This window comes from Paramisgurnus dabryanus, chromosome 13 (assembly GCF_030506205.2).
Source record: "Paramisgurnus dabryanus chromosome 13, PD_genome_1.1, whole genome shotgun sequence".
NCBI lineage: Eukaryota > Metazoa > Chordata > Actinopteri > Cypriniformes > Cobitidae > Paramisgurnus > Paramisgurnus dabryanus.
The window spans coordinates 21277892-21302878 of record NC_133349.1 but is presented as its reverse complement, the minus strand read 5'-3'; the positions used below and the strand labels follow the sequence as shown (position 1 = coordinate 21302878).

General features: G+C 39.0%; 1 protein-coding gene across 1 annotated transcript in view; it reads left to right on the top strand.

Annotated features, from left to right (window-relative positions):
* Positions 1–6113: 6113 nt before the first annotated feature.
* grin2db (glutamate receptor, ionotropic, N-methyl D-aspartate 2D, b) overlaps positions 6114–24987 on the top strand; it is an 83812-nt gene continuing 64938 nt past the window's right edge. The window contains exon 1 of the mRNA XM_065245921.2: positions 6114–6608. The gene's annotated coding sequence lies outside the window, so the exon portion shown is untranslated. The remainder of the gene's footprint in view (positions 6609–24987) is intronic.

Sequence of the window (24987 nt, the reverse complement as noted above, 5' to 3'; positions counted from 1 at the left end):
AAAAAGCAGCGAAAACACCAGATCTTCAGTATTGAAGGTCTGGCTACACGAGACTAGAGCCAAATTCCCGGCCTGAATTATTGTCCCAGTCTGCCCCTGATCTGTACCGTAATGATCAGTTACATGGCAATCTGCAACGCGTTAATGAGACTCTGAGAATGATCTAATCACATGAGGTCAAAAACATAAAAAACAGTATTGATTTGCTAACAACAAAAGTGGGAGGGTTTGGGGAGCACAATTAGAGCTCAGCCTCAAATCACATGCTTTTAACAAATTTACTGACCTACATACACACTCGTTTGGGTGGCGACCCCAGACACACACACATGACATACACACACAACAAACTTAGTTTTGATTTTTTAAAATAAATTATAACATGACTAACAGTGAAATATAACTAAATGATTCATTTTACTTTTTGGTTGAATGTTACAGTAGCCTCAGCGCCCCCTATCCACCAGCCGCCACTGTTTATATATATATATATATATATATATATATATATATATATATATATATATATACACACACAGTATACTATCAATCTATCTATCTATCTATCTATCTATCTATCTATCTATCTATCTATCTATCTATCTATCTATCTATCTATCTATCTATCTATCTATCTATCTATCTATCTATCTATCTATCTATCTATCTATCTATCTATCTACACTTATATCAGTATACAGTATACTGTCTATATCAATCCATCTATCTATCTATCTATCTATCTATCTATCTATCTATCTATCTATCTATCTATCTATCTATCTATCTATCTATCTATCTATCTATCTATCTATCTATCTATCTATCTATCTATATACATTTATATATATCTCCTCCTGAGACCCAGCAATTCATTTTATCCTCTGTAGTGGACATGAGTTTCAGACCTCTAAGTCAAGCACAATTTATTCAACCTATTTGAATCCTACTGTCTTTTCAAGAGGACATCCTGGGCTTTCTAATATTTGTGTGAATATATTTGGACAGAGCACACAAACTTTCTTTTCAAAAAAACAAGAACTACATTTCCACGTTTTGTGGCAACAAGGGAAGTAAGTAATACTTTTTTGCAGATTATATGTTTTCTTGATAATAACCAATTGTTTTATTCATCGTGAGAGTCTAGACTTCAAATTTAGCAGTATTTCAGAAATGTTCAATAATTCTGCCCCTTTTAAAGCACAACTTTTATTTAATGTCTTTTGTAGTGGACCCCAGGACTTTGTTCTGTTTGTTTTTATTCTTGTAATATGCTCTATTTTATTCCATGACAGATGCTGAGAAGTTTTTATATTAAATAATTTGTAACACTTTACAATAAAGTAGTATTTGTTAACATTATTAAATGCATTAGCTAACATGAACTAACAATGAGCAATATAGTTTATCAGCATTTATTAAACTTTGTTAGTTAATGTTACAGTTTTTCTCAGTCGCTTTGGTGCATTTCTCACATCTCTATTTACATTTGCAAAACAGTTAATGCAGTTCTCAAAACAATTAGTGCAAACTGCAAAACCTAGTTGATAATCTGCAAAAGCGTGTCACGTTCTCAAAATGAATAGGTCAGTCCTCAAAAGCAAGTATTCATGTCAATGAAAGTGTCAGTGTCATCAAAATAAAAAGTCATGACACCATTGTTTATAAACAAGATAGTCAAATGGCTTAGTCATGTTTTCATTATGACAGTTCACTCTATAAATGTTTTCCAATGCAAAACAGTCAGATCTTGGTGACACTACCTGAAAATGCACTATATACTGTTTGCACAGCTATTTGAAAACTACAGTAAATTTACACATCACTGTATTTTGGGAGGTAAGTGAGTAAATTACACTGAATATGTATGTTTCACTTTTTATTGCATATGTTCTTTGCAATTCTAATTTGTTCACTGCATTGTGCAAAAGAAAAAAACACCCTTATTTACAACAAACATAAACTCCCAGCTGTGCACAACTGTAAACAATATTGCATATTGGAACTGAACATACAACATACATAGTACTGTAATCATTCTTGCACATTCAGACATTCCTCTGTCTGGCCACATAATTTCAGAAAATGCTCAATTTAGGAGATATTTTCAGGGAGAAAAAAGATTTAAAAAATGATTTTGACAACTAGTTCAACATTTTTGTATCTAATGACTCAAGCAATGAAATGATGACTATTAGTTTTATATGGAATGACTTTTCAGCATTCACAAGTATAGTTAATTTTGACTGACATGACATAAGCAAATGATAATGTTATAAAACAGCAGAGAATTGTATGAAAGCAATTGATTAATGTCCAAAAGCATTTGCAATGTGTTCGAAGGAATGAGAAACTGCTATATGATGTGCACAAATCACTATATGTTGTGGAGGTTGAACTTACTGTTGTGCAAATGTAAATAGTGATGTGAGAAATGCACCAAAGCGACTGAGAAATACTGTAATTCAAGTGTTCATGTTAGTTCATTGTGCATTATATGATGTTTACAAATACAACCTTGTTGTAAATAATTAAAAGAAAGCCACACCCAGATGAGAGAATTAGAAAATATGATGCAATCCATTTGACTCAAATGCTGGACATTCCAAAATATTTCAAGATGCAGAATGCCCGGACGCAAAGCAGAACATTTGGGAAATGGAACAAGAGCAACATGTTCCTATTTGTCTCCAAGAAGTCAATGCTACATCTAATATCATCATGGATCAAATATCTCATTTTAAACTCATGACCTTTATTTGCACATTGTGGTGAAAATGAAAACAAAAATGAATGTAAAAATAAAATAAATGTGAAAATTTAATCAAATGACAAAACACTGAATCAAGATGGACGTAATTCAGAACATCACTACAGTGGACATGCGATAAACTTAAAAACACGCTTTGTGTTTTGTTAACTCCCAAACAATTTTTTAAAGAAAAAAAATAACTATATTCTAGAACTTTTCCTGGTTCTGTTGAGGATATATACTGAAAGGCAACAAAAATAATAATACAAATTATTCAATGGCGCGTTGTCAATTACAGTGGCCTCGTGCCACTGGCCTAATCACACTCCTGCTCGAGCGATATTGTATTAATGCATTCAGTTTGTTTACATTTAAATACAGGTCATTGTTCAAAGTGCTTACTGTTATTTTGCATCGTGTCCATTTGTAAAGTAATTTGGCACCATATGATTACTAAAGATGTCTTACGTCTCAGGTGCTGTTGTTATTTATTACATCATCCATTGAATTGAGTTTTACATAATGAAATAGAAGAAAGAAACAGAATAGCTTATGCGCACTTCATGACTGGGGCGCTAAATCTTAAGCAAGCTGAGAGCACTGATTGGTTGGGCCTTTTAACTGATATTTCTGAGAGTTTCAGCACACACTGGGATAAAGCCCAAACCCCTGGTGTTTCGGATGATGAAGGATGTTCCAATCTTCTTGTTGAATCTCTGTCTGACCCTGTCGAATACCTCTTGAGAGTGAAAGAGACAGAGGGATCTTGAAAGATGCAGCATCATGTCATCATTAGCAGTGGATGAAGCTGTTCAGTGAGAGTAATTCTGTTTAAATGGAATTATAAGTAATCAGAGAAATGACCTCAGGGAATGTAGACTTCTGCATTTTATCCGACTGTACTTCATCTGAACACAACAGTACTGAACCTTTGCAACAAGAAGCTTTAAACAGAATGATTCATTCACAAGCTTTAGATATTCACAAATAGAAGCAGTGGCGGCCGGTGACTTCTTTTTTCAAGGGCGCTCGATGCGAAGTTCGTCACAATGTAGCCCGTCATGTGTGTGGTTCGTAATTTTTTTTAATTTGTGTTCTGCGGATCGAGTGTTCCTATGTGCATCAAGTGTCTTGTCAAAATAAGTGCCTGCTGCAGACGCGTCTAAAGGATTTATGATAAAAGAGGTGCTCGCATTTGCCAAATACTAGCATAATCTCATGCATAATCAGAGTTTAGTGTTAAGGGAGTGTCTTGCGTGTATTTTGTGAACGTGAGTGTCTCTTTTATCATAAACGGTTTTAACGTGTGTGCAGCAGGCACTTATTTTGACAAAACACAATGATGCATGGTTCACATGACGCAACGAACACATATTTAAAAAACACAAGCAACACAAGACACTCCGAACACTTACTTTGAATATGCGCCCCTCGGATAAGCAGTCACGAGCCGCCACTGGATACAAAGATGCTTGAAATAAAAACTATACTGTGCTGTAGCGTTGTGCTTTACATTACCTAACGTTTGTAGCGCTGTTCTTTCATCTGCTTATGAAAACCAAGGTGCTGTTGTATTTTTTCCTTTCCTGAAAGCCAAATTTTGGGATAGTTTGGTCCATGCGATTACTTGTTTAACACAGAATCAGTAAGAGACTGTATTCAGTTTCACTGCAAAAGAATTGAAGAGAAAGAAAATTTATTCAAGAAATAAAATGTAGCGGATTTGAACGGAGCCGCTCTGCAAGGGTACAGTAAAGGATTAGCCCTATTTTTCACAGAAGGTCGGTGACAGCTATTGCGCAGAAGTACTTGGTTATTTTCTATTACAGCTCGGACCAAGAAAAAATTCAATCGTCGTCGAGGTCTCCCAGTGTGAAAGAAAAGTCTGTGTGGCACTGAATAGGGCTCTTACTTTCTCCATCTTCCCCCAGGCACTCTTTCACTTTAGTTCTTCTATTAGCTTCTTCTCAGCTTCTCCCTTGCGTCTAGTTGTTTTATCTGACACTAATGTCAGATGCCGTTGTCGGTGTACGTATTATTATCCCAAGGCTTGTATTAACTTTCAGTATTATTCCTATAAGGCCCACTCGCACATCTTGCAAAAGTCCAAGAATTGCATGCATGAAAACTTCTGCCACCTTCAATTCATTTGATGGATTTTTCTCTTATTTTCTTAATTTTATCAGACTTCGCAAGTATACAGAGAGAGAAAGAAACAATGAGAGAGAAGACAAGCAAGAGACAAAAAGAGTTGAGAGAGCGTAGTCTTTGCATTCCCAATTTGATATGATAGGATTTAGTTGTGATTATCAATGTTTACTCATCTGTTGTGCTCTGAGCTATCTCAAACAACAGGACACATATACAAAAAGACAGCAAAGGGTGTGACTAGAAATTCCGCTAAATTACACTTTTTTTTTTTACTTGAAATCACTTCAAAATCACATTTAGCGGCTTTGACAGTTTATGTGGCAAACCATATTCAGCTGACATCTGAGGCTGCCACTGGGAATTAGAGTGATGAATTATATGTACTGTAAGTACAACCTGACAGCTAAAAGATGGGTCCCCCTGCTGTCTTGCAAAAATAATTGTCATGACCTGCTCTATAAAAGCCCTGATTAAAAACTAATAATGGAACAGTTATGAACGAAAATATCTATTGCATACCCCAAGGGATGCAGTGAGGGAGAGTTTTACAGTGACTCTTATGTGCCAGTCGAGTAAAGATCTGGAAAAATACGACAATATTGTTTGATTCGCATCAAGTATGAGCACTTACAGATTAAAACAATGCTAATAGATTTCTTCAGAGAAACGGAGCAGTACCTTAGGCTTTAAACAGTATTTCATCAATAGCGCTGCGTCACGCTCGGTAAAAGAAGTGACCTTCTAAAAAACACTGACCATCAATCATTCGAGCGTCATTATTTATCACGGGTTATTGAGCTATTGGTTTATTAATCAATTGACAAGTGTCCATTAACGAATAAAACAGGAGATAGATAGATAGAGAGAGAGAGAGTAGATGAAGTCAACTTTATAAAAATAAAAATCAAATGTGGAAATTGATATACTGCGCAGCTACTTACTAAATTCTCTGATCATTTCTTTTGCGTAACGGTTATTTGCCATTAAACGTGCGCTGGCCCAAACGTTCAGAGCTTTATGAATTCACGCGCGTCCAGTAGACTAGCGTTCGCATGTCGAACGCACACCTCTGCGTTTCGCACAGCGATACGGCACAATTGATTCGCAGTATGGGATGATAGGAGGAGAGCGAGACGCGGAGGAGGCTGTGGGGGACATGCAACAGAGGGCCGAGTGGCTCTAGTAAATATTTATATTGCATGATTATATGCGAGTGATGAGGTGTATTCTTATGTGTGGGGAGGGGGCAGAGAGAGAAGAAGAGAGAGACGGAGAGAGAGGGAGGCAGAGACCTCAAGCCACCCAGTTATTAATATTATTCCACACCGCTAAGTTTAGCATTCAACACGTGTCGCTAGTGATGGAGAGAGAGGCGCGCGCGAGAGAGGGAGGTTGACGGTTGACGGTTGCTAGGTGACGAGGCGCATATACTGAATTTTAACAAAAGAGCGGAGAAAGAGGGAGAGAGAGAGAGTGTGTGTGTGTGTTTGAGAGAGAGAGAGAGAGAGAGAGAGATGAGAGAGAGGAGGAAGAGGGAGCTAGGTAGAGAGGGAGAGCTCGCGAAAATTGAATACATGTAGAATATATATATATTTCTAGGTGTATTGTCCGCGGAGAAACCGCAAAAAGGATACCTCGAGGGGAAGGATGTGAAGAGAATGGAGGGCCGAAAGGAGAGAGGGGGGACAGGCGCGTGAAAAACACAGTAAGTAACAGTTTCATAAATACTGCTGTGCCTCTGCAAGGAATGTACTGAGGGATAATGCGTGGAGCGAGGACACGCCACTCACAGGGCACCGGCGGTTCCGGGTGAGGGTACTTTGATGCGCTCTATGTGGAAAAGATGGATGGCACGCGATTGAGAGATGGACACGGTCGGCGCGCGCGGGGTTTGACCCCTCTGTCATTGCTGCACGCGCGCACATATGCCAGCGCTTATATGCCCACTTGTTCCTCAATGAAACGTGCACTCACGCGGCACATACTTCGACTTTTCTTACACTCTCACTGCACAGATACGCGGAGAGATTACAGCGACGCGCAGAAGCGCACGCGCGCGCTGTCGCACGAGCATGGAAACGACACGGAGACACGCGCAGTCTGCGGGCACAATTAGTGATTTTCATCGAAACAACAACCGTGGAGCAACAGAATATTAAGATGTGCTTTAAATGCTCCGTTCACGGTACAGCCAATAACCATGTCGCTGTGGCGCGCTGTCAGACTGTTTTTCCAGTTGTGTATCTAAACTGCGGATTTATCAATTTTACTGAGCACTGTTGTCAGTGTCTCGCAGTGTGCGTTGTGAGAAATACTCTTGGCATTTTGGCACCATGCAAGCTCATTTCAATCGGAGAGGGTTTTTTTATTTCTTGAACGCGTAGAAGGCGATTTTAACATTCTGGATACGCACTGTCTATTACCGTCATTTTTCAGAGTCTGGTAATTTACTTTTTAGTAGTTAAGTAAGAAATCAGTAAGATTTATGAAGAGTGGTCATTATGTTAATTTCATGTGAGCCCATGATAGGCCCAACGTTTTCCAGCTGCGATATAAATCAAACTGTTGGCGTTTAAATAAAGTAAAATCATTTATATGCGCATGCTGCTTCATATTCCATAATAAGTTTTATTCCCTCCTCGTGACTAACTTATTAAAGCTCTAATGATGAAGCCTCCAGTACTGCAGAGGGAATATAATCATAACGTCCACTAAACCAGGCCTGAAATCAGTGCTAACCTGTATCACACACTAAAAACAATTTAGTTCCATTATTTATTTTAATTTGTTGTGAAATTTTACCTCACAATCATTTGTTACTCTTTACACTGTACTCATTTGCATTCATAAAACTATTTCCACAGGTTGTGAGATGTAGCCGAATCTGTTATGTAGATAGAAAAGAAAGATAGGGGAGACAAACGTGTGAGACAAATTGAACTGCCACTTGAAGCATCAAGATCTGCACATGCACACACTGCAGTACTGTAATGCGCACAGTGATGTTAATGTGTTGCCTTCAGTGTCAATACAGCTTCACTCCAGCGATCTGTACAGCTGCTTTCCAGGCTTTTGCTGTAGAGGATGGAGAGTGAAAGAATCAAAGAGTATAGTATAAAAGAAGGTGGGAGACAATAATGTACATAGAAGAGGATTGAGCAGATACGTATAGAGGTGTAGCTGGATATAGAGAAGAGGACACAGGGAAGGATATCTATAGAAATTGGAAGTGGAATAACAGAATGAGAGGGCTAGAAAAAATAGGAAGAGAAGGCAAAACTAAATATGTGAGAGTGAACATGGTTGGAGGGCGCAGGCTGAGAGATGAGAGCAGCTTGAATCAGCGTTTGCATTTCCCTTTTGCTCTTTCTCGTCTGTTTTCAGTGCATTGATTCTTTATCTTTACCTTTGCTCTTTATCCCCTCAATCTTTTCATCCCTGGGGATTTCAGGCTCTTGACAATTCCTGCTTTTTAACATCTCTTTTCTCCCCTCACTTCCTCTGCTGGATCTCACCTCTATTATTCTTGAAGCATCTCATCTGCATCTGTTTCCTTAATTCTCCTTTTTTGTTCACGTTGCTGTGCTGATAAGTCCAGTATACCCCAAACAGCATCCAACTCCCCAACCAGTATCCCCTGTTCACTTAAATGTGACTAATTAAGGTAAAGCTCGTTAACACAGAACATCAATTAGTCTTTAACAAGATCATACGCTGGTGTGTGAGGGAGATTACGTTGCTCCCCTTTCCTCTGGTTCCCCAGCGGTTAGGCTGGCCTGCAATTGATAAAGGCCACACTAATTTACATTAGACCAGAGACCTACCTTGGGTGCTCCGGGTCAGTGGAAGAAACTGTAAGACCAACAGTACTGTATGTGCACAAGCACACACTGTCTCGCACACAGACAAACGCATACCTGGATGCTATTTTTGGTGTTACACAGTCTAGAATGAGCAAGACCAGTTGTAAAGCAGCAATACAAGGCAGCCATGAGTTTTTTGATATGGAGACGTGAGTGTTAAATAGCTGGACGTGTTAACACTTTAGCATCCTCTTCTAAACAACCATGAGTTTTGACCCAAAGCCGAACTCTCCCTTTTACCCATCTCCACGGTTACCGTAACCACGGATATTTCGGTCCAACTACAACTGCAGTCCCTTACAGTAACCACGGAAATCCCTGCCAGAATTCCCTCACTTCTGTGCACAATTCACCTGACAGCTGAATCTTAATTTGAATTAAGTGACATCCTGGGAGCTCACAACAACCATCAATTCAGTCGTCTCCAATATCCAATCAAAGACAAGTCAATAAACCATTATTGACAGATGTATAATAACAATACTACCTGGATATCAAGCCAGTGAGACTGTGCTTTGCTTTTCTCTTGGGAGATCTGTAGTGATAAGACGGGTATTGTGATTTTGTTCCTGTGATGTGGAGAGGTGCTGTAGTTTTATTGCATAGATGTGTACAGCAGCTGTTGGATGAAACGAGATGGGATTCGGGGACGGATAATAGTGAACCAGGCTGAGGAGACATTTTGGGCTTTTTGTGTTCAAGGTGCTGATTGATCGCATTGACAGATTTCTGTCCAATAAGGCATGTGACATTATGTTAATGGGGGATGGAGTAATAGAACGAAAACATGCTTTTAAAGGTTCATATCAAAACAAGAACGGGAATACTTTTTCTTTAGATTTCACTGAAATGATTAATTGTATTGTCAGCGTGCATGCTAACATCTCTGCTGCATTGATATTTGGCATAATATGTCTAGTATCATATTTGTGTTTGTACTTGCAAGCAAATGCTGGATTACTCTACACAACTGTACACATTTTTATATAATACTCATCACACAGTTTGTAAACGGCTACAGAATAAAATCTGGGCATCACACACTAAACCACTGAGGTTCACACACTAACTGACTGTCAGTCATTTAAAAAACACAGAAACAAGAATTCTTCGGTTGGTAGGAGGTATGCGAATAAATAAACTTAAGGTGGCTATTGTGGTTGTTGGTGCGACTTTGTGTTTCAAGTCAGTGTGGTCTCTATAGAGTGCAGAGGGAGCTTTTAGATTTTTGCGACCCCATGCCTTCGATTTTCGTAAGCTGGACTGCACAGTGAAGCAGATATACTCAAAGGCCAGTTTGAATTCCAAATATTGTATGTGTGTTATCCCCCCACAAAATGGAATCATATTGAGGGTAGTAAATCTGAGTATGTGCTCATGATACTCTATGATGACAGGGCTCAGCATGTACAACTGATGAGCTAATAAGACATCCAATGTGCAGTGCTATATATCAATGTAAATGATTACAAATGACATCCAATCATTTTTGAGCCAGTAGGGCATTTCGTGTAATTCATGTGATTGTTTTGGTCTCTGAAGTGTGGTTACATTTTTATGACTGATTTTAAAGCTGGTTAAAGTATATAACTGTATCCTTACTGTATCTTAACCCCTTATTCACAACAAAAATGTTAGCTGTTTCTCAACAAGCATGAAAGTATGTTAAGTAAATTGCAAACATAGTAGGGCTGCAACTAAAGGGCTCGTTATAGTTGTGCATAGGTCCTATGCCGTAGGTTCCGCGTCGGTTTTCATTTATACTTTTGCGTTGTCGTCGACGTGCAGACACGCGCACACCGCTGGTAGGCAATATCCACGCGTGTAACCACAGTAGCAGCACGACCATAAAAGAAGAAGAAGCTTGGCAAGTTAACCCACAAACGAAGAAGAAACAGCAACTTGTTGTGTATGATTTGAGAAGCCCAGCAATGATGGAAGTAAATAAACAGCAATTTTTTTTGCAGTTTGAGGTAAATTACTCCTGACCTTAGCTCATCTTTTATTTCACTGTCGCAAACGGAAATACCTATGACGCAGTTTTTTTACCTGACGGGAGGGTTTCTGGTGAACCAATCACAGCACTTGTGGTCCACGTAGAACTGACGCACTTTTAAAATTTTTACGAGGGGCACGTCAGGCTACACAAAGCTATGCACAGGCTACGGATAACCTACGTCGTAGAGCTTACGCACAACTATAAATCGGGCTTAACAATCATGTTAATAATTAAATAATTGGAATATTGTTTTATCAATTAATCGGCTAAATAAATCTGGTTAGAAGTGCAAAAGTCACACAGAGAATTTTATTAAAGAGCACATATTATTGTATTAACGATTTTACATTTCTTTTAGTTTGTATGTGTGTATTATTGCCGTGCAGATTTGCGCTTGTTGTTTGCCGTTTCTACGATCACAAATGCAGACATGGTTTTAATGTTTTAGTGATACTTACCTTACCAATCTGTTACGTTCTGCTCAAGCCGCACTGGAAAAGTTGATCGATCAGCTTGGTCATCAGCATTTTCTGATTCGGCTTGTATTGATGAGGTAGTAAAGACGATATTAACTCCTGTCAGCATTGCATTGTGAGCTAATCTTTCAAACATAGTGAGGAGCATCACATTTCTGGGTGACGACAGAGATATTCAAGCCAATCACAACGTACTGTTTAGCTGGTCAATTGGATGACACTGCACTTTTTAGAGCGATGAGCTTTGTACAAAATCAACGTGTTTCAGGGAGGCAGGGCATAGAGAAGCAAATATAATCTATGGTATGTGAAAAATACTGCATTTTTTTTAACCATATACCACATTGTATTACATTAAATACACAAAATAATGTTATTTTTAGCAACATAATAGGTGCTCTTTAATATAATCTTTAATTTTGACTTAAGCCTTATCCTCCTAAGACCTGGTGTGTCCACATGCAGACATGGTTTTAATGTTTTAGTAATAAAAATATTTGATTATTTTTAGCTTCCTAACCCCAAAATAGCTGGAAGAAATCTGAAAAAAAGACAAACCAAAGCTCAAGTCTAAGAAGGTAAAAATGTCCTGTGTTTAAATAGTAAATGTCAAAATATAAAGAAAAAATATATTTAAAGTATTGCAGACATGGTTATAAAGTTTTAGTAATACTTACCTTACCAATCTGTTACGTTCTGCTCAAGCCGCGCTGGCAAAGTTGAACGATCAGCTTTGTCATCTGCATTTTCTGGATCTGATTCGGCTTGTATTGATGAGGTAGTAAAGATGATATTAACTGTCAGGATTGAGCTAATACTGAGAGATGTGCTTGTGAGAAAATTTTCCCACAGAGTAATAAACTTATTTTGATCTTTAACTTTAGACATTGGCCGTTTCTCAATGTCTAGAATACTTCCTTTGCAGGACTAATCCTTACAAGTCACTTTCTTCAGAGGCTAGGCGAGGCTCGTCTTTAGCATTCAGAGAACACGTAAATGGAACAGGCTAGCAAGTGCACATCATTGCGTCATTACGTCAGCAAAAATGTGTGCTTTCGGTGCTGTGCGTATAGGAGTATGGGTCATTTAAGAGCACGAAGAGCGGTAAGGATACACATATGCATCCTTTCCTGTATATAGGATATTTTTTCTAACGAAGGACTCCGTCGCATTGGTTGCAGTTTCGAGGATCCTCGACATTGGAACAGTCCTTCGACGGATGTCGATGACGTAGCATCCTCGAAATTCTGGCTTCCGAGGATCCTTCCTTGGCATTGAGAAATAGCCCTTGATAATATTATTCATGTTTAAAAAAACTAATTAGCCAGATGACATAACAGTGATATACCTAAATTGTAACAGAGTAAACAAAAGATTTGGATTTTCCCCTTACTTTAAAACAGATTCTTTGTTTGTGGTTTATTTCTATTATTATGAAAACACAAGAATAATAAAACAAAGGCAACCTCACTAATATTAAAAGAAGAAGTGAAACGTATTAACAAAAAAATCTCCTGAAATTTTGCCTCCATCATCGTCCTGATATTCAATGCGCTATTTTATTTTCATTATAAGACTCCCGCTGCCATGTGCTTTAACTTGCTAGGTTGTGCTATTTGAAGCAGACGTGGTTCAGGAGCATGTGATGTCATAGACCAACTAATCGATAATAACATACATACAAAAATGACAATTATTTTCAAAATTGATTATTTGTGATTTTATCAATTAGTTTTTGCAGCCTTAAAGCAAAGATTGTGGTGATGTTATGAATTGCAGCTTTAAGAAATCACTCATTGTACAATTACTTACAGACTGAATACAGGCATGGATTACAAAATAACCTTGTGTGTTGGTTGTAGTGCATGTTGTTTGTTTAAAGCATTTTTGTGTACACAGAACTTCACCCTCTGTCCAGTATTTTTTTTTGTGTGTGTGTGTGTTTGAAGGAGGGAGAAATGGGAGAAAAGTATGTGTAATCAAGCGTGTGATGCGCAGGTGTGCATGTTGATGCATCAGTAATCTGATGTTGCTGTATATGGGTTCTGTTGTTACAGCCAACTGTGTACATGTGCATGTGTTTTTAACAAGTGTTTGCTCTTATGCATTTTAAATAATATGAATTATTTATATCTAGTGATCTTGTAGCTCAATTGGCAGAACACTGCGTTGGCAGCGCAAAGAGTTTGTGTGACCGGTCCCCAGGGAACCCACAGTGATAAAACATATAGCTTGTGTTGCACTGTCACTTTGAATGAAAGCATAATGTGTAAATGCAATGTAAATGTATAAATGTTAAATATGGTGCATTACTTTCCTGTTTTGAGATATATTCTATATATATCCACTCTGTTTATTATATGTGTAGACCCTGTTAAGAATGCTGACTGCTTTTATTTAAAAATCATCTATAGATATGCTGTCCCGCTTATTGAGGAGATGAACGTATTCATGTGTTATTACAGCTATAATTTGCTGGTTAACTCGCAGCATGGTGTACTAAGCTTGAGAGAAACTGTCTCATTGGGCAACAACTGTCATCTGTTTTAAAGAAATACACAAGGCTGCATTCATGAAATGATGCATTAATGTAAACTCGGTTTGCGCTAAACCAAACATTTTTACTTCATTACCTTTGTGACGTATTCCCCAACAACTTTCAATATAAAGTACAGGTATCCCCCATTGCTTTATCAAAAACCTCTCTCTTTGTTTCTCTCTTTTCATCGCCTCTTTCTTCCTGCTGTACTTTATAATTAAGGCCAATTGCACAAAAGCTACCTAGAGAGATTACCTTGACTCTAATATACATACTAATAGCATAGTACTTTACATGTTTAATAAGCTCATCTGAAAAGCTCAACACACAATCTTCAAAACCCTGTAAAGTGATGGGTGTGACATAGCGGAGTATTTTGTGCAGTGAGGATTAAGAGGGAATTTAATTCATGGAAAAATATCCCCTCAGATGCTGCTCCCTTTAGGCACCCCCCTCCTTTTGACAAAGTTGTCATGACATTTATTTTATTCCCCCTCATGTCTCCTTCTTGTGTTTTCATTAACGTAGATTTGTGACACATTGTGACATGCAGGTGAACAGACGTTACCACACAAATGACACAAAAAAGCCGCACAGCGGGTCGCATGTGTCTCCCGTATAACAACCCAAACTGTTTGTTTCACAGCGGTCGTGTCAAAGATTGGAGGTCCACGACAGGCTTTTTGTCATGTTTACAACAATTCCATTGACCTTTAATAATGACCACGTCAGACAAAAGTCAAAGTGTTTCTTCAACGGAAGGCAGACCAGGCCAAAAATGCAAGCATTTCCCATTACATTTACATTTATTTTCTTGGCAGACGCTCTTGTAGCAAAGAGTAAGATTTGAAAGACACCACGTGCATTGTGTTGTGGCTATGTGTTGTCTCTCCATGCGAGGAGTACAGGCTGCACATGAGTGTAAATGTCATGAAACATATGCTATTTGAGAACACGAGCTCCCTATCACAGATTTTATGGTCTGTGTGCGGTGTGTGTGTGTTCGCCCAGTGCATCTGTGCCTGAAATTACACGTTAGTGGGAAAAGCCAAGTGTCCACTTGCAAGACTGTGTGTGTGTGTGTGTGTGTATGAGGCGGGCACAGGAGGAAGTTGACAGCTGTGAGAGTGTATCAGTGTCCATGAAGATTGTGTTGATGTGCACAGTGTGTATCCGGCTTCTTTTCTGGCACCCGGTGTGTGTTGACAGGCCAGATGTGGTGTGAATGCATGTATGGGTGTGTGACTAAATGAGAGAGTGTCATTTGTCTGTGTGCCCTTGTTTTAAGTATGCAAGTCATTCCTGCTGTTCTACGCAGATGTTATATGTAAATTAATCTTGTGCAGGTTCAATTGTAAGTTTTTGGATCAACCACATGTATGCATGTGTGTTGTTGAGCATTGTTATGCAGCATTGTGCATCTTGACAGTGAATCTCATCGCTGCTGCGTGCATCTGCGAGGTGTGGTGCTGTAATAGCGCAGGGGTTTCAGCTCTACCTCTTCTCCTCCTCATCTCCTCTCATCAGCACCTCCCACTCATCCTGTGCCACTCCACTGGCTCCTAATCCATTCAGACCCCATCACACAGAACGTATAGGAGCACTTGATTTACTTTGATTCATGTAGAACTGTAACCGCTTTTCATTTCATGATGCTCATCAGATGCTTCATTAGGTTTTTCGAAAGGGTTCATTCTCTATTTGTTGAAAACGTAAAACAATTCGTTTGTTTGATGTTGAAGGAAACCAGCAAACGTGGAGATCTTTCATTCAAGAAAGAAAGAAACGTAGATTCTGCAACTGTTGCGTTTTATTATTAGATCTGAATGTGTGTGGTTTTGCCGGGTAATGGTCTCTTTGCTCCGTAGCTCTCGCAGAACAGGCCACTCTCCCTGATGGATTGCATCTCCTGGCTTGCTTATTTCCCCGGCTCTCGAGAAGTCGGGTGTCTCTCTCCAGGGCAATTTCCACTTTTAAGCTCAATCATATTCAAATGGTAGAGTGGCAAAACACAGAGCAACTGTTTGGTTTTTTTGTTATTAAACCTTTAACCAACTTGATAAGGTTTTCAGGTTTTCTTAAATGAAACTACCCTATTAATCTTGGCAACCAATGAATAGCTAATGCTCATGGTGGGCAGTCAATTATCTGTGGATAGAGGCAGGAGGAGGCCACTCCTGGTCATCTATAATTAAATTTTAGTTAAGAGGCCGATGGAGCGGTCCGTATCTTTGGAGGAGCCTCGATTCAACAGCCAAAGCCTGGCTTGCATGCGTCATTTGCTGTCGTTGTTCAATGCTCAGAATCTTTCAAAGCTGGAATGAATTACCATCTGTGGCTTAATCCACCTTTAAAAGAAAGGGGAAATGTGGACACGGGTTATAAAAATCTATATACAGCCTTGAGGTGCTTTGGTTCTTTGTGTTTTCACCAGAAGCTTGGATCTTCTGAGGATCTGTGGTGTGTTATCAAGAGTAAAGGCAGGTCTTAGGGCAGATGCAGTCCAGCTCATAGATTTTAGCTGCTTTATGATCTAAGTTGACTCAAGGCATTTTCCCCAGTGTGTCCTTAGAACAGCTCTAATCCTTAAAACACTCCATTGTACTTGACAGAAAGAAAGAATGCAAGATCTCAGTGGGGCCTGGAAGCTTAAAGAGATGCGCCTGTTGAGCCAACCCCAGGCAGGGCATCATGTAGAGACCGCCATGGTGCTGAACTCTACTCGAGGGTCCTCGGAGCCAGCTGCTGGCTAGTAACAGCGTCCAGGAGCCTATTTATCAATGCAAAGCTTCTGAATAGCTGCCAGATATTTAAGACAAGGGAAACGCGCTGGATACAGTATCTGGTGACAATTAATGGATACATGGCAGGGTGTTATTTGAAATGTTGTTTGAGAGTTCTTTGATTTAGGGCTGCACGATTCATGCTAAAATGTGAATCTCGATTTTTCTCCATGGGAATTGAGATCCCGATTCTCTTTTTTTTACAAAAACATTTATTATGCACCTAACTTAAAAAAAATGTGCTACAGGACTTTTAGTTATAATAACGTGTCTTAAAAGTCTCTTTTCCTTATTTTAGACCCATTAAAATTTTGAGTAATTTAAAATTTGTTAGCTGTTAAATAGCACCTGTGCTTTTTGTACTATCAAACTGGCTAACCTTAAAACTTTAAAAACACTAAAGCTTTAAAAGACTAAACGATCAACATTTTGAGGCATCAGAGAGAAATGCAGACATGTTATAATGTTCCCCTCATGCTAAAAACCTTTTCTAATGGGGAACATGTGGCGGTGACATAGTAGTCTGGTAGGAAGGGGGGGTTCACCTGCACCCGAAAGGTATATTTTTTTAACCTAGTTTTTTGTAATCCTTAAGGTGTCTAGTAAAGGAATTTTGATGTTCCCCATGCAAATTATTGTCCCATATGTGATTTTTTGTACCATCTTTTGTGACCGTGCTTGATATTCGGCTGTGAAAAATGTAAACTTTAAATCTACATAGAATCTGAACAATAAATCCTACAGACACAATCCACCCCATTTTCTCTTAGTCTTTGCATAAGGAATTGATAGATATGAGGATTGTCATGATTAGATGATGTATAGTGCATTAAAACTCAAATAAACACAAATAATTAAAAAAAAAATCTGTGACCTTGGATCAGTGGAACTTCTCCCCTATGGACCCTATTGATATATGTTTTCTAACTTTTGTATTTTTACAGTCTTTAGGATGTCTAAGAAGCAAATGTTGATGATCCCTACTTAAAATATTGTCACATGTTGGTCCAACTGAACATCTTCCATAATAAGGAAATACTATTCAAACCGTTATTTTGGTATTATATTTATAGAAACAAAAGAGAAAACCCATATAGTCAAATATGTGTATATATAGGGTATAACAAATCCCCATTAGAATAAACTGAAATAGAAAAAAGTGATTCTAATCAAAGGTCAAAAGGTCAAGGGCAATGAAGTCTATTCATCATACAGCAGGGCTGTTTCTCAATATGCGTTCTTCAGCGATCTTGCGTTCTCGTGTCCTCGCGCTATGTCATCATTAACAGTCCAAGTTCATTCCAATTCTCAAGAACGCAAGTACAGAGGACGCATGAAAATACCCGGATGTGTTCTTGATATCGAGGATGCATCGAGTGCAGACTTGCGCGCTGAAATCGCTTTACGCCCCAGAAGTCATTGAGGCAAAACAATGGCGGAGGTCAGGTGACCAACAGGAAGATCGCACACATCTCAATTCTCATAAGTGCGTTCTGTGTTCTCGCGACCTTCTGAGTTCGTTCTTCCAAGGTCGCCTGGCAAGTTCAATCTCCACAAGGACGCAAGTCCGTTCTTTGCATTCTTGGAATTGAGAAACAGCCCAGGTCTTCATAATCGATCTCTTGCTCCTCGTCGTCTTCACCATCTCCATCCATCTCCTCGACTGTTTCCTCCAGCAAGCCAGTGAGTGAAGTGGGGAGGATAGGTCCACAAGACCACACTGGTTCCAGAGTACCCCCTTTAGTCTTTTCCCAGCCTTGGCCAGGATCATGGGGCTTGGGACACCAGAATATCGGTGTGGCTGCTCTCTTGTAGATGGCCAGACGGTGGTTGACACAGTTGATGTGTGGGACCAGGTTGTCTCTGCAGGCGGGAGCCCGGACAGATCCACCTTGGATCTGGTGGTAAGCGTCTCATCCTCTCCAATCATTCTTTTCAGCATGATACTGCGCACGTTGTTCACAGATTTTTTGCGAGCCTGGCCATACATTACACATCTAATGTCTCGATGTCCCCCACCACATCTGGCTCCACAGACCATTGATCACCAAGTTTTCTGAGGACATAAATAATTATAGTATTACAAAGTCACAATGTATCAATACCTATGTTCAGCATTACAGTTTTTTACAGACGCTAGGACGCATTTCTCAATACTTAGGTCACTTTTGCAAAACTCTTCACACAGTGAGCACAAAAGAAGTCTATGTGGGGTAAACTGAGAATCAATGATCATTGCTTTGGCACAAAATGCATTCAATAACTATATCTCTCAAATTTCATGAATTTTTTTCTCACTCAGACACAACAACTGCCAAAACTCTTTATAAATACAGGTCAATTTGCACATGCTTACATACTGTTTTCAAAACTGTTAAACTTATGTTCAAAACAATAACATAATTCAAAACTGAATAAGACATTTCTACAGTAATATTTTAATGATATATATTTTAAATCTTAAAATTAAATGCTATAAAAACAATTGGCCAAATATGGAAGACAGAGTAGATTAGCATTACTATTGTATCTGTATCAGTGGATGGTGTGTATACAAATTCTTGTATTCTGAAATTACTCAGTGCAAAAAATAAAAAATAAACTACATAAAATATTGAAGAATTCTGCATCATGTCTGATTCATTCCAGTAACATATATTGCAGTGAATTATAAACAGAGATGTGTCCTTGTTTTACACAAGAAAACAATGTATAAAGCTACATGTTGTTAGTGTTTTTTAGGTCATTGTTTTGTGGGTGACAAAGTGTGTTTGTTGGCTGTCAACATTTGCTAGTGTTCTGGAAGAATGAGTTGATTTGAGACCTGAATAAAGTGTTTTGGTAGTTGTAGTGCATTTTGAATGTGAAATGAACTGCTTTGCCAAGGTGAAAGTTGGTTAGGAGGACTGTGTGAAGAGTTTTGCAAAAGTGACCTATGTATTGAGAAATGTGTCCTAGCATCTGTAAAAAACTGTAATTGCCATTACATGCTACAGAATATCTGCCTTGAAAAAACTCACTTGAAGGCTGCATGGTACTTGGATTACCCAATGTCGTAGATGGTCAGCGGGACGGATTGGGCGTGGTGTAGGAGGATGAAGAAAATGTCTGTGTCTGCAGTCTTCACCACAGCCACCTTGTGCCCCAGTTAAGCGGCATACAGCAAGTACAGAACAACCCGGTTGTCAGTCTCTTCCTGGGTTGAATCCAACTGAGGTATCTCACATAGTCCTTCTCACATGGCCATCAGTGTGGTCCTTCGGATGAGACGTTAAACCAAGGTCCTGACTCTCTGTGGTCATTAAAAATCCCAGGATGTCTTTCGAAAAAGAGTAGGGGTGTGCCCTGGCATCCTGGCCAAACTTGCCCGTTGGCCTATATCACTCTGTCTCCTCTCCAATAATAAGCTGGTGTGTGATGGGTGTTCTGGCGCAATATGGCTGCTGTCGCATCATCCAGGTGAATGCTGCACATTGGTGGTGGTTGAGGAGAATCCCCCTTTCATATGTAAATTGCTTTGAGTGCTACCGGAAAGCGCTATATAAATGTAACAAATTATTATTATTATTATTATTAGTTGACACCATCATCTCTCTTGGATTTCTTTGTAGCAGGATTAAACTCTTCAGACTCACTATCATTTTCTTCCATGTGTTTTTTAGACTTGGGCATGATTAGCAATGATCACCAACTAGCCAATTAACTATTATAGTATAACAGTGTTGACTTTATTTTTCCTTAATGTCTTCAAGGCAGCTTCAAACTTGGTAGCGGAGTATATTCTTCAGACTCACCATCGATATCACTCTTCTCTTTTCTGAGGATGATTAGCATGCATCAATTGCAAAAAAAGAGAATCTGGGAAGATGGGCCGGCACTGATACAGTGTGGCACTGGATTACTCCAAACAGCTTTTTTTTGTATTTTGGGCTTGCTAAGTCTGGACTTTCTGAAGGCCTTCAGAGTTATTAACTTTCGACCACACTTATTGCTCTAAGTTTCAAATTGATTCCAATCTAAATAAAAACTTGGCACAATATTTTAATGTGGAATATGTTTATCAGACACCTGAAGCATTACAAATATATACCAGTTTGAAAAAGACATTATGTAAATGTTCTTTTTTGCTTTTTTTGGAAATCCAGGGAGGCAACCAATATAGCCAGAAAAGACATACACGTGACAATATTTCAGGTGTGGATCATCAACGTTTGTTTATTAGACATCTTACAGACTGTAAAAATACAAAAGTTAGAAGACATATATCAATAGGGTCCATAGGGGAGGAGTTCCAGTGATCCAATGTCACAATTTTATTTAAATTTTTTTATGTTTATTTGAGTTTTTATGCATTATACATCATCTAATCATGACAATCCTCATATCTATCAATTCCTCGTGCAAAGACGAAGATGAAATGGGGTGGATTGTGTCTGTAGAATGTATTGTACAGATTCTATGTTGATTTAAAGTTTTCCTTTTTCACAGCCGAAAATCAAGCACGGACACAAAAGATGATACAAAAAATCACACATGGGACAATAATTTGCATGGGGAACATCAAAATTCCTTTTCTAGACACCTTAAGGATTACAAAAAACTAGGTTAAAAAAATATACCTTTCGGGTGCAGGTGAACCCCCCCTTCCTACCCTACTATAGAGGCCGTTTCTCAGTCTGAAGGTTGCAGCCTCTGGAGGTCGCATTTCTAAGCTGTGCATCATAAAGACTGTCTAATTTCAGAATATTAACAATTAACGTTATAATAGTTGACTACTATTTTTAGTTAATCATAAATTGTTGTAGTATGTTTATGACTTGCAAATGTAATGCTCCTTTAACTCAAATGAACCAGGCTTCAACCAGGCTTAAGCCGAAAGTTTAGTAGGGATGTCCTCGTATGCTCGCCGTCCGCATGACGTCATTTTCGTCATCAAGAGGATCCGTGGCCGGTCGCGCGGACCGTCCGCGTGCAGCCCAAAATTTGAGACGTTGTGGACCAGGGGTCACCAACGTGGTGCCCGCGGGCACCAGGTAGCCTGCACAGAGTCTGTGAGATGCCCGCCAAAGCACATTCTATTAAAAGTCTCAACTGTAATATTTATTTATTACATATTTTTTATATTAGCTTGGCTTGGTTTACGTATGTTAAAATTTGAAACAATACCAAAACATATAAACAAGTCAAATAAAATAAAATAAACAAGTAAAACAGTGTAAAAAGTTTTAAGTAGACTATATCAAAAAGTAGCCCTCCAGATTGTTTTATACATTGTGGTAGCCCTTGCTTATAAAAAGGTTGGAGACCCCTGGTGTGGACAGTGCGCATACAGTCCGCGTACAACAGCGCATTCGCATGAAAATATTTAGACAGGGCACTCCACTATAAACAATTATACAAATAATATAGACAGCATTTGCACACACATTATCGTTTTTCTTCTTTAACTTTTACTTCTTCCAAGAACAGAAAGCTCTGGAGCATATTTATTTGATTCCTGTTCTTTGTTGTCTTGTTGTTTGTTCTAAACTGTGTTTGCAATAGTGGATCAGATACTTTTCTTCACCTATCCTAATGTTTTAATGTACTGTAAATGTCGCCAAATCAGTGCTTCCCTGATAGCCTGTTAGACTAATAATTTGAATAAGAAATCATTTGTATTGCGTATAGTGTCGAACGCGGCCATCCACGTGTAGCCACGGGGAGTATACTCGAAAAGCTGCGCGGACGCGGAAAAAAGGCATACCCCGGCCTTTATGCAGCCTGCATATGCGACCTCCGGAAGCTGCAGCCTTCCGATTTAGAAACGTACGGAGGTAACACATTTTCTTGCCTTTTTTCGGAACCAATGTTGTTGCATCGTCACTTTCTCCGTCGCCACTAGGATTTTCCACAATGACGCTTGTTTATCCTCTTTTTTGTGAAAACTGCTGGTCCAAATCCACCAAGTAAACGACTGAGTTTAGGTCTTCCGCCTTGTTATATGTAGGGCCCTATAAAATCCGTTTTATTTTTTCCCAAATTCCATTTTATTTTTTCCCAAATTCCGTTTTCTCCGTTTTAATTTTTGCAAATTCCGTTTTATCCGTTTTAATTTTTGGCAATTATATTTTTTACCCTTTACTGTTATTTTAGTCATAAAAAGAGTGTGCCTTTAATGTTAATGATTAAAATGTAAATGATTTGGGGAAAAACTGGATAACAGGATCACTTATTGACTATAAAAGATGCATTTACACACGCACATACACACGCACATACACACGCACGCGCGCGCACAACTCAATTCAATGCATTGTTTAGTGTTCTTGCAGAAGGCTACAACAAGGTGTCAAAGCAGTGGTGCCTTCAGAAGTGCCTTAAACACATCAATCCAGCGGAACGTGATCCATATATATTTATATACAATCGCTTGAAATGCATATAACGTTAACTTTACAAACATACACAGGATAGTGATCTGACTTAGGACAGCATGAGCACGCAGCTCTTTGCACGTGCGAGAGAAAGAGAGCGGCGCCATGATGCAGATGATTATATTTTAAATGCAAGGGATAGTTAGTTTGCCTCAGCTCGCTTGAAATGCATAAAACTGAACAAATACATGAGGATTTGTGTTCGGACATCGCACAGATGCGTGAGCGCGTGCACGTGAGAGAGGTACAGTGAGACAGACGTTGATGAGAGAGTGCATGTATCTTTGCGCTCACCGTGAACAGAGTGTTGACAAAACTTCCAAAATAACAGTTCTCCGGTAACATAAAAGTCATGTGAGACCTGCTCGGAACTGCTTAGCGTCGAATTTCTTAATTTTTTCGATGACGAAAGCAGAGTCGTGGAGAGCCGCTTCGCCATGGTTTCAGTGTTTTGGAGGGGGTCTTAAACGACGGGAGGGGGCGTGTCTCCCAGATTTACTTCCCCCGGTCTGCATTTCCCCCAGACATACGTTCGTCTCCCACACAAAAACATAATTTTATTCAAAATATGTAAAACTCCGCAAAATTCAGCGTTAATACTAGATTCCGTGTTAATTAGCCAATTCCGCGATTCCGTCCGCGATTCCGTGATCGCGGAAATTATAGGACCCTATATATGTCACGCGAGTGACACCGGAACGCCGCAAATGAGATGAGAGAGGAGAGAAACGATCGGGTCTGATTGGTGAATGAATAGGGTTTGGTTTTACCCTGTATGAGTGTGTGTGATAGCAAGTTTGACTGATATTATAGCATCTTGGATTGAAATGTAAATACGTTAACACGTAAATGCAGCATCTGAATACAGGAAAATACTGTATATGCAAGTGAATCGCCGTCATTTAAAATGAAGATCGCATTTATGTATGAATCGAGATCGTGATTCATTTTCAATTAATCGTGCAGCCCTAGTTTGATTTTAGTTTGTTCTTAAAAGCCAGATAAATCAGTTTCTTTGTAAATGCTTTTCATTTTCATATTGCTTATGAAATTGTTCTTTCCGTGTGGACAGGAAACTTGTTTTCTCAGCATGGCTAAATTGGGCAAATTAATGTCTTAGGTTAAACCTGTTATGTTAATTGAGGCCATGGGGGTTGTTTTTAGTGAATGCGAGTTATTGGGGTGCTGTTTCATGAATGGATGTTTTTTTTTAGGAGTTTCTTTGTTTTGTGAATAGGGATAAAGGAGCCTTGGATAAAATCGATTCGGAAATGTCCACGTGCGAGGACGAGGCACGATCGGGTACGATCAACCACCGTTCTGCAGAAGAACATCGTGTTCTTCAACCTCTAAAGCAGTTCAGGGCCTCCTAACTGAAAGCAGATGGAGAGTGGGAAAATGTGAGCGAGAGAGAAAGTGAGCAAAAATGCTGCATAGAGGGCTGTGTGGAAAGGGCAGCTCACAGATTTCTCATTTCAGCTCTCAGGTTATCCAGAATGAATTGAGAAAAATGATTCACACAGAGATTTTTTTTGGACTGTTGTTCTTGTTTATTTGTTCGGATGTGGCTGCTGTTTGAAATATCTATGCTTCCTGCCTTCATCAGTAAAGTAAATTACAAGATAATGAGAAATAGGCTGCCAACGTGGACCTCCTATTTCTGACAATGAATATTGTGGCCGATTTAAGCCACAATAGAGGCATGTGGAACAGTTATTTGTTAAGGCCAATATCAACATACAGATGGTTTCTCAATGAGAAAACTTAGAGATCTGTCAACCGACTGTTCATGTTCATTGTTCTTTTGTTTTACAGTTTGTTAAATTTTGTTCTTTACAAAAAAAATATATGGCTTGAAGAAAGGAAGTCGACCAGTCAGTGGGTCAAGGTTTACCATATAAATCTCTTAAAATGCACAGTGCATTACCGTATATGGATTCTTAGCAATTGCTGTCAACTCAAGCACTGCATTAATGGAGAATGGGTGAGCGGAGAGAAAGGACGCACA